We start from the raw sequence: 15,292 nt of genomic DNA on the forward strand, positions 1-15,292 counted from the left end.
AAAAATGTGCAATAATTCAATAGTTCATTCATATTTTAGAAATCTAGATTAAATTTTTAAACCAACCTATCCGTCATGGGTTTCTTATGCAGATAGGACCTTTAGAAAATTCTTCTAGAAATGCTACGAATTGGTTTGCTTGACATATAGAAAAAAAATATGAAAAAAATGCATCCAGTGTCAATGCCAGACTGTATTTTTATTAAAGCAATGCATTGCATGCCAACAAGAAGATAACACATCTAATGACAACACTTTTCCGACAATATTTCCGTGTTATCAATGGTGTCATCTATAAGCTGATTGTAGTGCATGTTGGTCCATAAAGGAAGTTAAAGCAATCATTTATGTTAGGGTAACAGTTTTGGTTTACTTTTTCCTTGTATAACACTTAGAAATTCATTTTTTTCAGGGAAACGTTCTGGATAAGTTACAACAGATTTGTAATATGGTATTAATTTTACATTTGTTTCTTTCATTTAACCTTGCTTATAGAGGAAGCTGGGGCAAACGTTTTTTCAGATGGATTTTGAGAGAAATTCATAAAAAAAATCATGCAAAACATTTCATTTCTCCAACTTAACACATTGCCAATGAAAAAACGACGACTTCCTGAATCTATATGAATATAGAACATAATTGGTAGGACTCCTAACTATGATTTAAAGTGAAATACGGAGCAATTATAATGCTTTTTTCAAGGTCTAATAACAAAATATGATATTTTATATGAAAACAGACCATATTTTAGTAAATCGCAAATCGCGAGTTCTGGACGATTTTGGGGAATTTTTCGTTATACACAGAAAAAAAAGTGTAAATTTAACGGTCATGTAAACCATGTTTTATACGTAAACATGCTTAATGTAAAATTGAAACTTGATGTAAATCGTTGAATATGATTTAAAGAGCCATTATGTAAAACCAAATCATACGTAATGGTCAATTGTTATGCAAATTCATTTCAGTTTGTTGATTTTCGGAAAATTTGAACTTCAAATTGCATGTAAAATATACATTCAATGTAATTTAGCTGCATTGAAATTGCAAAATCGTGTAAATTTCAATTGTGAAGTCAATTCTGACGATGACAGCTCAAAACAAAACAATCAAGTAAGCTTGGTAGTGTTTGGTGGCAGGAGAAGCGAAAGTTTGGCGGCTAAATTTTGTTGTTTATGTTGATATTCTGAGTGCAAACAAATGAAACAATTTGATGCTAATCTCAGGTAGTTGGTATTATGTTAATCTTTCGTATAATCAGACCGTTCTTTTGGGCTTCCAAGCAACTATTCTAAGAGTTTCGAGAATAATCGGTCAAGCAACCAGTGAAACATTAGTTTTTGAGCCGTTGATCCAGCTGCTGGTGAGTATTGATTAGTTGAAGTAAAATTGTGAAGAAAATTTAAATGTTTGGTCTTTTAGAAACCGTCTGCTGCCAATGGCAGCCTGCCTTTCGAATAAATGAAGATGCTTTATAGACTGCATCACGACTTATTAAACTGATCAAGTAAGTTTCTCACGAAAGTACTGCCGTTCTACGCATAATTGTCCCATGTTCGAAAAAGTGCAACTGAGAAAAACGCGATTGAAATTTTTCGACTGATTTCTGTGTTTCTACGCATAATTGTCCCGGGGGTTTCTATTCGCCCTATATGTCCCTAATCGCCCCCTTTAGCGGTTTATCACCCTTATTTGTGATTCTCTTGATATAAAACAGGTAAACAAGACATAATGCTTCGTAAAACTAATGATTACATGTAAGAAAATACTTGGTGGGACAACTATGCGTAGAAGTTTAACGATGGGACAAACAGACTTGGTGTTGATTTTCATGAGTTTCCGAACAAAGTACTAAATTTTATGTGTTTTTCTAAAAGAATACGTAAAAATAAACTTAAAAATGACAAAAAGTCAGAATCGACCAAAATTGACATGGGACAATTATGCTTGGAACGGCAGAGTATGTAATAACTTTTTGATAATAGTTGAAATCATTTTTCTACGACTTCAAACGAAGCAACGGAATACTTCTAGGAATCACCTGCTGGAAGTTCCTGACACTTCGTCCAGATGTTTCTCCCGCAAATGTACCTTTTTCTGCTTCCGGTCCGGCTCGTCATTTTATAACAAATGTTTCCAAAGCAGATGCTAGACGGCAAACGATTCCCTCGATCCGAGTTTCTTCGGGCAGCTTGTCCTGGTTGAAGATGAAAGGAATCATCTTGCTTAGGAACCCAAGTTACTGGAATCGGCGTGGTGACCCTATCCGGCCGCAGTTTGATAGCAGGATCTGGTCAACGGAGACGTCAATCGCCTAAAATTTGGTCAGTGTATGCTTATTTTTTATATTCAGTGCGGAATTCATAATTACCCCGTGTAGCCAACTTTTCTTCTGTAAAGTTTCGGTCTTTTTCTAGAAAAAGCTGTTTAGATAGTAATTAAAATGTTAACAAACAGCGAAATGAAAAAAACGTCAAAATATTGCTGACAGTTTACACTCTGAAAAGAGTTAAATAGATTGTAGTATTTCCTTCTTGTACTCAAAACAAGATGTACTTATTTCTGAGCATACTCTCCAGAACAAGATTTTTGAGCTCATCTATTGCACACTTGTAATTGTAATTTATTTGCTAACGATATCCTGCAGGATAACATGTTAGTTTACACTTTGTATAAGGGCAAGGAAAGGCACTTTGCACCAAATTTCCCCCCTGTGCAAATCATAACTGCACACAAAATATTTGCACACTGAAACCATACCCCTTGCAATCTGCAATACCAGTCGAAACATTTTTTAAACAAATTTCAAATTTGAATAAATTTGATTAGATTTTAAAGGCTCAGTTACCACCAACATTAACTAAGCGTCGATAACTCTAGATTCCATTCGAATAAACTGTTTGAGCCAAGAATATTTTTTAAAGATTTGGACACGAATAATTTGCGAATAATTGAAAAGCTATTTTATTAAGTAGAATTAAAAGTTTATTTAAAGTAAAACAGTTGTTAAATTTGTAACTATCTTTATTTTTATCGAAAATTAGACCATTGCAATTTTTTTCAAAACATATGTCACATTTTATACTTTTTTGCAAACAAAAATCATGATTTGCTGCAAATGTTGCTCCAGAAACGAAGTGAATGTTAATATCTCGCTTACAATTTTTAAAAAGTCCTATGTAAATAGGAAACCCATGGCGCCTTGATTATTTTTAAAAAGTACTCTAGATTAAGGTAGTAATTCAAGCAAAACAATGTAAATAGGTCGAAGCCGAAGTGTAAACAAACAGTCTGTCCGGCTTACGTCAGTGGATGTTTACATAAGGAACGAGCAAGACAGACTCTTTGTTTACACTTCGGCTTTGGGCCATTTACATTGTTTTGCTTGAATTTGATAATGATTATTTAAATTAAATTAAATTTTGACCATCTTGGTTTATTTCGATTACTACAACATAAATCGGTTTTATTTTGGAAGCGTGTAATCTAGTACCTCTTAAAAAAAGTTCTATTTACTGCTTTTAACTATTTCTCTTGCACCGTGTAAATATTTTTGTTTTGATTTCATGCACGCGCTCGTCTTTTCTGCTTCTGTCATTCGATTGCTGCAAAAAAAAAATTGTTGGGATACTCGCAGCAGGGTAGGTAAACCATCACCATCGCACTATCATTGATGCATATTTCGGTGCGTTCCTCGTCTCTTAAAACTTCTCTTCTCTTTCGCAGCCGAGTGATGGTCGGCTTGCTGTCGCGAATATCGAAAGCCCATCACATCGACGAGAAATACTCTCTCGCTGGCTCCGATGAAACTATCGTTCCAACCGGAGAGACACGCACACGAAATTGCTGTATACATACACTGGAGCTCACGCACACAAATGAACTCATTTCTACAGGGCTTACGGGCGAGAGAATTTCACGATTGCTCTTTCTCTTGCTTTTTGAGCGAGGGGACTGGCTGTGTGAGAGATTTTTTTCCGTCTTACGCATCGGTTTGTTCGTTGCTCGCTATTTCATCGGCGTCGTTTTCGCTTCGCTCTCTTGATGCAGTTTTGGGAGAACGCCGAAAATTTGATGATTTGAGCGAGGGACGATATCTAAAAGCCCTCGGCCATCGGCGAGGAAATGAGAAAATACCATCCCTGACTCGCAGCAGTAAGTTCGGTTTTTCGCAAGTTATACCGTGTAAATTACTGTACGACTTTTGGACCGCCGCCGGTTTGCTGGCCACGAGATGTTTGGTGAGCTTCCTTCGAGCCTGTCGGCGAATTAGAAGCTGCTCCAATTCACCACCAATCGATTCCGCCGAAAACCTTGCTGGCTGGGCACGGCCAATAGCAAACTGTTCCGCGTCCCGGAATGGCGCCAGCAGATCGAGGACTGGTTTCCCGCGCCTGTGTGGTCATTCAAACGCCAAACGGCCGAAGTCGAACGGGAGGAGGTCCAGTGGATCAACGAGAAGTGAACTGAAAGGCATCGGAGATGCGCGAGAAACGACTGGCCGAGAAATGCGACCAAAGGAAGACGTATATCCAGAACGGTTGGTGGCCAAAGAGTCACGGGACCAGGAACGGCAAAGCAGATCTAGGCTCGTGTTCAAGCAGAGAAAAACAGGGCAAAACATTCATTTCGCGGGACATCAACAAGCGGTTGCTGGTATAAGTGCTTAGCTACTAGTTTGCCATCGATTCCAACGGAACCATCACCGCCAGGACACTTTGATAACGCGTGAGTAACAACAACTCTCAATAAATAGAACAACTTCTTTGTTGTGTTCTTCGTGGAATAATTTTTCGTAATTGATTTTTCTTATTTTCCATCCCAGCTCAACATTCATTGTTCTGCGTGCATCGAGTGAGTCGTTCGTGGAAAATTTCTCCGAGCCGTAAGTATGGAATCGACGACATTGCTCTTTGTGTAGCTATTGTCCTCAAACTAACCGTCCCGCGTTTTTTCCTAGAGCCAACAACTCTTCTGTTTCGTTATGCGTTTCACCAGAACTGCCACGGACCATGCGAATCGACGAAAAGCGGCTGCGGTCCAATCTGATCCGGAGTCTGCATGCAGTGCACTCGACGATGTCCTGGTACAAGATTCTGACGAGAATGCCCGCGCTGCCGCTGCATAGGGTCGACGAACTTTGCTGACTCGCACGGATACACTGCCGTCAGCATTCAATAAGGAGTTCGAGAACCACGTCGCGTGAATGGCATAGCTGAGCAGAAGCAGTTCAACCTTGGAAGCAGTGTGGGCTCATCCAGACCGCTAGCCTCGAGTATCAGCCGACGGATGCTATTCTATGCCAATGATCATCAGCTGACTGCCTTCCGCTAGGTATGTACATTCCGTATAGTAAACATCACCTCCCTTTTTGAACAATAACACTCGTGGGCCCCAAATTACTTTTTGCTAAACACTTTTGTACATTGCTTCGTTGAATCTATAGTCTGGTGTAGTTTTGAATCCATTGTTTATTTCGCGGTTCAGAAAGATTTATTTTATTCAATCGGCTTTTGAGCCAAAATGAAGTTAAAGTTTGATCTATCTGAACTACGATTTACGAAGGCATTTGAAATTTACATCGGATTCAAGATTCAGCGGGGCCAAAAAAATTTTTTTTGGTTCGTGAATTTACGTATATTTCATCGTAAATTTACATGACTTGGAAATATTTTGCCTTGGCCCGTTTACATCGGATGGCATGTAAATTTAAAATGAAATAGATGTAATTTCGCATCATTAATGACGTGCACTTTTGGTACATCATAAATGATGTAAATTTACCGGATTTTTTTTTCTGTGTATGAATACATTACCGAGCATGGGTAAATAACACGGGAAATGCAAAATAATACCATTCAATGGTATCAATAACAACTTTTGGTTGTCGCGAGCCCTTGAAAAAATGTTTAAAGTGTAAGTTAATACCAATCTGTGGGATTATACCAAATTTTGGTATTGTTGCATTGGGCAAAATTTAAAAAAAAATGTCGAATTTTGACATACTGTTGCTTACTTACATACTTGAAAACGCAAATCTACTCTTAATTAAAGCTTTTTTTTTTATTTTGGACTAAAAAAGTCATTTAATGATCTTTATAAATTAGGGAATACCTACCATATGTATTGTGAAGGTTTTTTAAATATTTTTTTATAAAATTAAGGTGATTCATAAAAAAACTATTTTAAATTATGTTTAACATTCTAAAAGTATGCTAATACATTTAAAAATGATAAGAAAAAACATGTTTTTTTTGTGCCTTTTTCGTCATAATCGATAAACTCTAAAAAATAATATCAATCTTTGTTAATTTGATAAAATATCTCTTTCAATACCAACGTGTTGGTATGCATGTGGTATTCGAACTTCGTTCTAAAATCCTTTTAATATTGGATTTGTGTTGAATCCTATTCAGTTGGGATCATGCATCCTCGAAAATCCCACGAAAAATGACACGCTGCCTGGGCTACCTTTCTCGTTCTGGTTTAGTTTGTTTCTCTTTCTTTGAATTTGCTGGCACATTTTGGTGTTTGTAATACCAAAATATGGTATTCTCGTGTTATTGCTCGGGTTGTTCCTATCGAAATTAAGGTGAGTTCACACTATGATACATCTTTTTTGTCAGAAAAAAAGTGTAATTTTTCCTCTGAAAACGTGTAATTTTACCTTTTTTGTGTAATTTGATTTTTCAGTCTAAATTCAGGTAAAATTACATCATATAAGAGGCGATATTCAACCTTCCAAAATTACACCTCCCAAACTATTAAAAAAAAAAGAAATTATGTTCTAAAATCATCAGAAATAATCTAAATATGAAAATAAAAACAAGCAGTTGAGGGTTAAACGAAACCAATGTCTCGGCTCGTCACACCGGACATGAGGGCGTCACATCCATCGATGTAATCGGCCACACCGACGACAGCACCGGACAAAGGATAATAATAATATCAAATCGAATTGTGGCTGGGCCAGGTTCAAGGTCACTGCGGGAACTCTTTGAATCATCCATTTCGGGAAGAGGGGGTGGTGGTGGTGCCCCGGAGGACATCCGTCGGTCGGTGTTTGTGTGTGTGCTGAATAGAGAATCGAGTTGACTCATCCATTATTGAGTGGTTGACGTTGTTTGGCAAAAAGTAAGAGTTTCCGAGTTAAGTGCAATTAGCGATGGTTTTAATTGGGTTTTGTTTTGGATCGCTTCAATGACGATGAAGACGCCTAATGGAAATGGGACGGTTGCTATTGCAAATGCTTTCAGCGGATGTTTTCGTGTTTGGCTAAGAAATTGCAACATTTAGTCGTGTTGAGACGTTTCTTTGGTTGGAACGCAATTACCTTTCGAGTAAGCATTCAAAATTTGCATGTCGTCGTGTTCATGCTATCTTGTCGTACGTCGATTTGGGGCCATATTGAGTTCCGATTTGTGCTGCTTTCAATGACCTTTTGAACTTCACAGATCCCCAAAACTTGATTTCATAGTGCATTGTTGTCGTTCTTCATATGAAAGCAGTTTTGAGAATTTAGTCAGAAGATTTTTTGTCACACGTACATGCCCGTCTACTGTAAACATTTTTAATCATATCTCGGGACTCCGGCAACCAAAGGCAACCAAACTTCGGAATAATGCACAGAATTGTCAGCCAGCAAAAAGTATATAAAGCTTGTATTTTTTGGGACGTCATGTCGATTTATCGTACTTTTGTTAGTTTTAATTTTAAATCAAAATTCTGACTGGTCGGTTTGATATCCCTTGCAGTGCAACATCCGGTATGTCACGTTGCACAGACCACGCAACATCACTTCTCACCATGGTGGTGGCCGCAATCACAGCTGGCTGACCACGACGCTAGCCATGCTGCACGCGTGGTCACGAAACGAAAAAAAAAACAGTTTTCAACACGCTAGCAGCAGGGTGATACTTTTATAACCACAACCATAGACAAGTGGAGACAATATATTTTCCAAGCAGAATTTTTTGTCAATTTTGGGTTGATGAAATAATTGAAATCTTATTTCAAAGCAACAACCACAAATTAAACAAAAATCTTTTCAAGTTTCAATGGGTTTTTATTTAAAAAAAAACAGTTTTAAATAATTCAAACAATGTTGTAGTTTTGTCTGTTTTACTAGCACATAAAGGTACACGATTGGAGAGTCCTTATTTCTGCTTTATTTAGCGACTAGCGAGGCCTGATTTATACAAAACAACCCCCTTTGGTCCGCGGCAGGACTCTGACTTTCCAAGTGGCCGGCCGACGGTGTGGTGGCCCGGCCATTGACCTGAATAAGCAAGACACGGTCCCATTCTTTCACGTGAAAACCACGAAAAAGTCATGCTGCTGTGGCTTTTGAGGTATTCAGGACATGAGCTAGATTTTTAAGAAAAAAAAGTTTTGAATATTTGGTCAACAATTGGTTGTTGGAGAAGGACGAACATTTCCATTTGAAAGTTCAAATTGCTGGATTACTTTCAATCTTCAATGTCGCTCCGGTCAAAACTGGACCGAGTCAAATTGTTTAAGATTTTTTCCGCTTCATTCAAATTAAAGTGCTTAAAGAAAATAAAACTCCTGAAAGTCCATTCCAGACACCATACAAATTTGTGGGCGTTTGATTGGCCCCGAAATAGAATATCCTCGTTTTTGCAAATCAGGGACATCGAAATCAACAAAAAAAGGGAAGGCTTTCCACCCCCCAACAGAATAGTTTTTTTTTGCTGTTGGTACTGATGGCGTCGCGACGCTATTAGCCACCAGACGGAGGCTCGAAAGTAGCACTTTTATTGAATGTGTGTGTGGGTGGGTTGAACACAATTTCGGTGTAATGGAGCCAAGTTAAGGGGATTTGTGGGTGGTAGAAGTTAAGGGGTGCTACCGGATTGAGCGTGAATCGATATCAATGAAATGGTTTTTTTTTTTGAAAAAGTGTTCCACATAATGAGTTTTGATTTCAAGAGCTTTAAAGCTTTTCCATTTGGATTTTTTTACAGCAAAGCACAGTTTATCGAAAATACTCCTTCTTTGTCTCTAAAATCACTAGGTTATACTAGAGGATACTTCCTCCACAGAATCCGAATCTACGTCTAGATTTACTCCAAATGTTCACAAATTTCAGCTGAACATCAGATGATAAAAATGATCTTGCAATTATTCAAAATCAACCAAACATCGCTGCAAGATAACTTTTTATTTATCCTGCAGCGATGCTTATTCAAGAAATCACCGAATCTGCAAGATAACTTCGATTCCTGCAAGATAACTTTATGCAGGATAACTTTAGTGCATTTTCTGAAAGATAACTTGCTGCAATATAACTTTAGATTAGGATGGATTTGAAGTTATCGTGTAGAAAGTTATCTTACAAAAATCTTACAAAAATATCTCCCAGACAGACGGTAATAACAAAATTCATACCATTTCAATAACAAATACTCTTACAAATACTCTGAGATTTCGGTCATTCGATTTTTTTTAGTATTTTTTAATCCGGCTGAAACTTTTTTGGTGCCTTCGGTATGCCCAAAGAAGCCATTTTGCATCATTAGTTTGTCCATATAATTTTCCATCCAAATTTGGCAGCTGTTATACAAAAATGATATATGAAAATTCAAAAATCTGTATCTTTTGAAGGAATTTTTTGATCGATTTGGTGTCTTCGCCAAAGTTGTAGGTATGAATAAGGGCTACACTGAAAAAAATGATACACGGTAAAAAAAAATTGGTGATTCTTAATTTATCTTTTTGCACTAAAACTTGATTTGCAAAAAAAAATACTATTTTTATTTTTTTTTATTTTTTGATATGTTTTATTGGACATAGAATGCCAACTTTTCAGAAATTTCCAGATTGTGCAAAAAATCTTTGAACGAGTTATGAATTTTCGATTCAACACTATTTTTTTCAAAAAATCGAAATATTGGTCGCAAAAATTTTTCAACTTAATTTTTCGATGTAAAATCAAATTTGCAATCAAAAAGTACTTTAGTGAAATTTTCATAAAGTGCACCGCTTTAAAGTTATAGCCATTTTTAGGTAACTTTTTTGAAAATAGTCGCAGTTTTCCATTTTTTTAAATTATTGCACATGTTTGCCCACTTTCGAAAAAAATATTTTTGAAAAGCTGAGAAAATTCTCCATATTTTGCATTTTTGAACTTTGTTGATACGACCTATAGTTGCTGAGATATTGTCATTCAAAGGTTAACATTGATGATTTCTAAGTCTCACCAAATAACCCACCATTTTCTAACGTTGATATCTCAGCAACTAATTGTCCGATTTTCAATGTTAAAATGTGAAACATTCGTGAAATTTTTCGATGTTTCCGAAAAAAATATATTCATTTTTTTTCAAATCAAGACTAACATTTCAAAAAGGCGTAATATTGAATGTTTGGGCCTTTTGAAATGTTAGTCTTGATATGAAAATTTTAAAAGTATTGTTTTCGGAAAGATCGGAAAATTTAACGAATGTTTCATATTTTATCATTGAAAATCGGACCATTAGTTGCTGAGATATCAACGTTAGAAAATGGTGGGTTATTTGGTGAGACTTAGAAATCATCAATTTTACTTCTTTTTAAACCTTTGAATAGCAATATCTCAGCAACTATAGGTCGTATCAACAAAGTTCAAAAATGCAAAATATAGAGAATTTTCTCAGCTTTTCAAAAATATTTTTTTCAAAAATGGGCAAACATGTGCACTAATTTAAAGAAAATGGAAAACTGCGACTATTTTCAAAAAAGTTACCTAAAAATGGCTATAACTTGAAAACGGTGCCTTTTATCAAAATTTCACTGAAGTACTTTATGATTGCAAATTCAATTTTACATCAAAAAATGAAATTGAAAAAAATTTGCGACAAATATTTTGATTTTTTGAAAAAAATTATATTGATTCAAAAAATCATAACTTGGTCAAAGATTTTTTGCCCATTCTGGAAATTTCTGAAAAGTTGGCATTTGATGTCCTCTAAAACATATAAAAAAAAATAGTGTTTTTTGCAAATCAAGTTTTAGTGACAAAAAGTTAAATAAAAACGTTACTTAATCCACCTTTAGGTGGTTACCGCCTTCCTCGCATTTAATGGCCTATCTACAATCACTTAGCTTAGAACATCTAAGTAAAGTAGTTACTTAGGAAAGTCTGCAACTTACGTTCGTCATCCACAATCAACTTAGAAAACTTGCTGGGCTGATATACGTTGCTATGCAGTTGTTTGTTTACCTTTGATATGGAAACGTCAACTTACCGTAGATTTTGAAATTTTCCAAACCAAACGTCAGTTTCTAATTTGATTACTTTTCCATTGTAGAAACTCAGATTCATTTCCATTGATTCAAATTCCTAAGCTAAGTGAAATTTTCTATGCTAAGTGATTGTAGATAGGCCATAAAGGGTGCTATCCAAAATGCAAAAAGTGCGTAAATAACACTTAAGTGCTTATAACTTTTGATAGGGTTGTCAGATCTTCAATGTTTTGGACGCGTTAGAAAGGTCTTTTGAATACCCATCCTGCGATATGTCGCATGAGAGATCCGGACAACGTATCCATCAAAATATCTGAGATCCGGCAGAGAGAAGGATCCGGCCTCCTAAAAGTGCATAAGTAACTCTGAAGTGCTTATAGCTTTTGATAGGATTGTCAGATCTTTAATGTTTTGGACGCGTTGGAAAGGTCATTTGAATACCTATCCAACAATAGGTTGAATGAGAGTTCCGGACAACGTTTTCATTAACATATCTGAGATCCGGCCTCCAAAAAGCGTATAAATAACACTTAAGTGCTTATAACTTTTGATAGATTTGTCAGATCTTCAATATCTTGGACGCGTTGGAAAAGTCTTTTAAATACTTTTCTAAAAATATATAGCATGACGGGTTTTCTTACAAAAACCACCCTTTTTACAATCTTCCGGACTTTTGTTAAACTCGTTTTTTGCCTTTCTTACTAAAGAAAGGTATAGTGTTTGCTTTTGGCTCCGACTCCAATTCAAGCTTCGTTCTCAAATCATTTCTCGAGAAATATAAATTCGAAAAATTTGCAAAAAATCATGGACGATCGATTTTCGACGCCCGATCGATTGACAATGACAGAATTGGTCTACCTCCAATATCCGAATTTTGGCGCTTAATTTACTGTAAAGCACGCGTGACGTCCGTGTGTGGTAAAAAGTGCTCAATTTTGTGGTAGGGGTTTCTCAGAGCCCACATTATGGATTTAAGCTCTCTTGGGCGCATTTGAAAGGGGATGTGCTGAACCTGAACCAGTTCCATACCAAATTTGAATTTATCCATTTTTATGGGGACTCGGAGTGTGTTTTCACCAAATCAGGCGGTTTTCAAATGAAAATTCGGTCGAAAATTGAAGTATTGAAATCGTTTATTTATCCAAAAATTGCATTTTCCCAGCCCTATATCCTCCCAAATTTTCATCCACGTCGGTAATGTGGTTCTTGATTTACAGCTTGTGGACTAATTCACTGTGAGGGGAAAACCCTAAAAAGGTAAAGCCAACTTTCACCAAATGCCAAAACTATTCCTTTGGCATTTTATCTAATTTTTTCTCCACATCATAATCTAGACCATACTCGATGTTCTGAAACAAATTTGACCTCATTCGGATTTACCGTTCAGATTTTAGAAAAATTCCATTTTTGCCTTTCTTACTAAAGAAAGGTATAGTGTTTGCTTTTGGCTCCGACTCCAATTCAAGCTTCGTTCTCAAATCATTTCTCGAGAAATATAAATTCGAAAAATTTTCAAAAATCATGGACGATCGATTTTCGTCGCCTCGTCGACAAGTTGTCAAGTTGAGCTTCACATGCAGACGCGAGCAATGCTGGCGCGTGATGCTGGCGCGTATAGAGTTTTGATACTAGATTACCCCCTTTTAGTGCAAGTTGCTTTATCGATTGCTCGTTCATCACATATCGCCTATCATTATTTTCTATGCTGAGCTTCAGTGAACGCAAACTAGACGCAAGCAGCTATCTGTTCTGAAGCCTCATGCTCATTCTTTTGCCTTTCTTTTTTGTTTTGCTCATTCTCTGATCGAACTCTGAGCGAACGAATTTCTGGGAAGCGTCCAAGCTTCCCATGTGCCAGTGACAACGCACATCGCGGGTTTGGTTTTCTAGCTTCGGTACTAGCCTTTTTGTGTATTAGTATTTTTGTTCATCGTACCAGCGCACCAAGGTGGTTTATTCGGTACGTTTGCGTTTGTCGTAGTGAAGTCCCACCGAGCGCTCAGCCGTTGTATGCTTCCCAATCCCAAAACGCCTAAATGCATACTACATACTCATGCATACTTATTGAAAGCTCACAATTTTGCCTAACGCCTAAATGACAGTTTAGTGAATTACAGTAGGCGTTTCAAAGCTTTCAAGAACATTTATGCGGCTTTACCGTTACATCGTTGTTTACAACACGGAAAATTCTCGGGTGTTGAAACACTTTCTGCTAGTCATTTTGTAACCACTTTAACGCATTGGAGCAAGACGGAATTATTTTGTTTTCTCGTTAATTCTTGATATTTTGAAAAGTGCAAAAAAAAAACACTCAGAGAATACGAACAATTTAGCGATATGCAGAAAACATTACGAACATCGCAAATTGTGAGCTAATTCTCTGTCTCAAAAACAATGTGTTTTGATTTAAAAAATCGAAAATGCTTGTGTGCGAGCACAGCTTACAACCGGCCATGGCAAATGGGGCAAAAACCAGCGCTTATGAAAAAACCAGTTATATGAAAAAATATGGTTGAGTTTCGAATTGTATTATGAATGGACCATTCTTTATTTTGCTATTTTTTGAAAAAAAAAATCAACTGCCGTTAACTTCCTTTTGTAAGAAAGGCTCTATCTCACCCCAGGTGGGATTAAATCGGGTTTTAGCATAACTTTTGAAGTACTGAACTTAACTTTATCATTTTTAATAGCGACTTATGGGACCCCAAGACGGATCGAATGACGCCAAAACGAACAAAATCGGTTCAGCCAATGTCGAGATAATCGAGTGACAATTTATTGATCAACATCCCACCACACACACAGACATTTGCTCAGAATTTGATTCTGAGTCGATAGGTATACATGAAGGTGGTTCTAGGAGGTCTAATTGACAAGTTCATTTTTCGAGTGATTTTATAGCCTTTCCTCAGTAACGCGAGGAAGGCAAAAATCACCAAATTTTTTTTACCGTGTATCATTTTTATTTCAGCGTAGTCCATATCCATACCTACAACTTTGCCGAAGACACCAAAACGATCAAAAAATCCTTCAAAAGATACAGATTTTTGAATTTTCACATATCATTTTTGTATGGACAACTGCCAAATTTGTATGGAAAATTATATGGACAAACTAATGATGCAAAATGGCTTATTTGGGCACCAAAAAAGTTTCAGCCGGTTTAAAAAATACAAAAAATAAAATTAAAAAAAAAGGATCGATTTCGAAGAGAACTGCTCTAAAACAGCAGAAAGTGTTATGGAATCATCTTTAAAAGCCATTTTTGCATAAGAGTTTTATAACAGTTTATGTTATCATAATAAAATTTGTTATTGGTCTGGTATTGGTTGAAAGCCAAAACAACTTTGTAATAAAATTTTTTGTTATGGAAGAATACCTCCAACAGTTATTGGAATGATCGGATTAGTTGTTAAAATAACAAAAAATAATAACAAAGATTTGTTCGAAGAATAACTACAAATTTTATTGGTCTGTTATTACAATAATAATCCAATAACAAAAAAAATCATAACGACGAATAACAAAGGTTGTTATAAGGGTAATTCTCCGCCAACTCACACAGCAGTTGCCCCGACCCCTCTTCGATTTGCGTGAAACTTTGTCCTAAGGGGTAACTTTTGTCCCTGATCACGAATCCGAGGTCCATTTTTTGATATCTCGTGACGGAGGGGCGGTACGACCCCTTCCATCTTTGCACATGCGAAAAAAGAGGTGTTTTTCAATAATTTGCAGCCTGAAACGGTGATGAGATAGAAATTTGGTGTCAAAGGGACTTTTATGTAAAATTAGACGCCCGATTTGATGGCGTACTCAGAATTCCGAAAAAACGTATTTTTCATCGAAAAAAACACTAAAAAAGTGTTACAAATTCTCCCATTTTCCGTTACTCGACTGTAAAAATTTTTGGAACATGTCATTTTATGGGAAATTTAATGTACTTTTCGAATCTACATTGTCCCAGAAGGGTCATTTTTTCATTTAGAACAAAATTTTTCATTTTAAAATTTCGTGTTTTTCTAACTTTGCAGGGTTATTTTTTAGA

General features: G+C 36.4%; 1 protein-coding gene across 1 annotated transcript in view; it reads right to left on the reverse strand.

Moving 5' to 3' along the window:
• LOC6044302 overlaps positions 1-15,292 on the reverse strand; it is a 133,407-nt gene that overhangs the window by 70,370 nt on the left and 47,745 nt on the right.

This window comes from Culex quinquefasciatus, chromosome 3 (assembly GCF_015732765.1).
Source record: "Culex quinquefasciatus strain JHB chromosome 3, VPISU_Cqui_1.0_pri_paternal, whole genome shotgun sequence".
NCBI classification, from domain to species: domain Eukaryota; kingdom Metazoa; phylum Arthropoda; class Insecta; order Diptera; family Culicidae; genus Culex; species Culex quinquefasciatus.